Source organism: Dipodomys merriami, unplaced genomic scaffold (assembly GCF_024711535.1).
Source record: "Dipodomys merriami isolate MVZ:Mamm:240054 unplaced genomic scaffold, mDipMer1.0.p SCAF_164, whole genome shotgun sequence".
NCBI classification, from domain to species: domain Eukaryota; kingdom Metazoa; phylum Chordata; class Mammalia; order Rodentia; family Heteromyidae; genus Dipodomys; species Dipodomys merriami.
Window position 1 is genome coordinate 886,477 of NW_027202982.1, and position 3,411 is coordinate 889,887.

Sequence of the window (3,411 nt, forward strand, 5' to 3'; positions counted from 1 at the left end):
CAATTCATCAATGAATAAGACACAATATAAAAAGAATAACTACACTGAATGCAAGATGCATACCACATCTGTAGGTAAAGAGAGGTCCTACGTTTAAAAAAGGTGGGCTTGTTATTTTTCCAGTGCTGGGCTTCAAATCAGGCCCTGGACCAGGTCTGACATTCTAGTCTTCAAGGATGGTGAGCTTCCCCTTCCCCCACAGTGCAACAGAGCTACCCACACCTGAGTTCAAATCCTAGCACTGACAAAAGATTCATCCTGATGTCAGAAGCCAGTTGTTGCACATGTTTTCTTCTCCTGTGAAAGTCCTGAGTATCAACTAAGAAGTGGAATTCATAGACAACCCTATAACCATGGGAACCTTTTGTCATTCATGTCAGCACAGTTATACCTGTCACCATACTTAGTAAAATACACAATACCTCCATGATGTAGCTACAAAATAAGGAGAAGTTCACTGAACACAAGATGCTGTTGACAGATGTATGTCAATATAGATTGTATGTTTAAATTATGAATTTATGACTATAGTCTACCACCTTGGGGATCAATGTCAGATCCTGGGACTGGCTTAGCTCCTAAGTTGCTCACAGGTTGGTGTGGTAACCTTGACTTATTGGTCAATTGGTCCTACTAGGCCCTGAGTTCAGATCCCAGCACTACCAACAAGTGGATCGTGGAGTATGAAGCCAAGTGTGAAACTTGTTTTCCTTCTTTCTGAATATCTTGTGTGATCCTGAGAATCCTGGTATGGTGGAGAACATTTCTACAAATCTAGATGCTCTGTGATAGGATGTCATCAATGAAATAAACAGAATGGGGTTTCATCACAGTACAATCAATGGTAAATAAATGAATAAAACAAAAAATACAAGGAACAAACATCTTTGGAGTGAACATCTACAGGTAAGTATAAATCCTATCTTACAATGTATATAATTAGTATGTTTTCCAGAGCTTGGGCTTGAATTCAGGACTAGTGAACAGGCCTGACTTTCTCATCTTCAAGTACGGTGATCTTCTCCTTCATCCACATTGCTGCAGATTTACCCACATCCTGAGTTCAAATACAAAGCCTAGAAGAATAAATGGCATGAATTGCAAGCCAAGCAGCTTTTTTTTAAAAAAAAATTACTTTTCTCAATATGGGGCTTGAACTCAGGTTGTAGCAACTCTGCTCAGCTTCGATCACCCTAGGCTGGGGTGCAGCCACTAGACCTATAGCTGCTCCTCGGATCCTAGACCCCCAGGCCTTGCAGGGAAAGCAATGCACAGAAAAAATGTGGGTCTGAATGACACTGTTGCAAAGGGTACTTCATCTTGCATTGCTGAAGGCTGCCAGTCTATTGGGGAGGCCATAGGCCCATGTGGCAACATAGTCCCTGATTTTGAGTACCCGTCCTGACTCCAACCAATGGCAGGAGATACTAAGAAAATGGTCCCCCATCCATAGGAATAACAATAGAATGTTTTCAATGTCATGGTTGAATGAGTTGATCGTGAATGATGCTCCTATAAAATTAGACAGCATCATTTCAGGAGGCTGATAGACTTTATTTAATATTTATGAAGCACTAAAGCATATTATTACTTACAGGACCACAATAATTTCAGGACACTCATTTCATTAAGGATGAAAACAATAATATTAATGACATGGCTGCATAATTAAAACCCAGGAATAGGTAGGAATGTAATCTATATTATTGAATAATATATAGATATCTCTTACACTCGATAAGATATATATTTATTAATGTACTGCCATCTTCATATCAATGTTATTATTTTGTTAACCCCTGGGGCTTGATACCAGGTCCTGGGAACAGCCTGTCAGCTCAACTTGCCCCAGGATGGAGTGCTGACACTCACCCATTCATGAATTGGGCCTTGTAGGCTTGTAGGCCATGAGTTCAGATGCCAGCACTGCCAAAAAATGAATTGTGGAGTAAGAAGCTGATGGTGACACATGTTTTCCCTTTCTGTGAAAGTCCTGGGTGTCAGGTATGAAGTGGAATACATATGCAGACATATATCCTATGTAATTAATGTAATAAATGCTTTTTGTGGGGGGAATCTGGTCGTGGGGCCTGAATTCTGGGCCTGGGCGCTGTCCTTCAGCTCTTCAGCTCAAGGCTAGCACTCTACCACTTGAGCCAGAGCGCCACTTCTGCCTTTTTTCTTTTTGCTTATGAGGAATCGAACCCAGGGCCTCATGCATTCAAGGCAAAAGTTATACCACTGAGCTACCTTCCCAGGCCCATGTAATCAATGTTTTATGTGACATAATAGTCAATAAAATAAATGTTCAATGCAATGCATGAATAAAACAAAAAATTAAATAACTGCACTGAATGAAATATAGTCAACACATGTTTATAAATATAAATCATATATGTAAATTGTACATGAATAGGATGTTTTCTAGTGGTGGGGATCTATTTCAGGCCTCAGGAACAGATTTGAATTTCTTGACTTCAAGGAAACCAGCTTTCCCTTCCCACATAGTGCATCAGAGTTACCAAGACCATGGGTTCCAAAACCAGTCCTGGCAGAAAAATGACACCTTTATAGTATGTGAGACTCAATTCTTAGTAATTTCATTATGCCTCCATTTTATTAATGAGATTGTTTTAATGCTCAATAAAATATTAACTAACATAGATCAGTGTCCTATAATATAATTGTGTATAATTTTATATTGGAATCACTTAAGAACTGCTCATTCAATGATGACACACATCACATTCTGTTGTTAATCATATAGATAGGAGTAAGTTTTTTGGATCTCCTGCCATTTGGAGGTGGCAGGACCAGGATTCGAACTGTGGGCTACAGCTCCCAACACTTAAAACCAAGGATAGGGAACTAACCTGTTTGTCCGAGAACATCAGCAAGACCAGTGATTAAGCAGGCACCAGTGGCTCTCAGCAGTCCTCCTTGATACTTACAAGGCTGTGATTGGAGGATCATGGTTGAAGTCATCCTAGGCAGGTAAGTCCTTGAGACCCCTTTCTAACTTCAGTGACAACAAAGCCAGAAGTGCTGTGGCTCTAGTTTGGAGGGCCAGACTTGAGCAAAAGTAGCTCACAGACTGTGCCCAGATCCTGAGTTCAAGGTCCAGGACTGGCAACAAACAGACATACACAATAATCTGTGCAGCCATCTGGGTAAAGCTGGTCACCCTCTTGTCTCCAACTGAATTGACATTGTTCCCTTTGAAAAGGGCTGGGGAAATGCTAACTTCTTGACACTGCCCATGCTGCTTGCATCACAGGATTCCGTCAACACCCCCATTCTTTCATGGTTCTTTCTGACCAATGGGATACAAGAATGGTGGCCACGCCCACATTCCATGTTGCCTAGTAGCACCAGGATTCCCACTGTTAGTTTAAACCACTACCAGCAGTT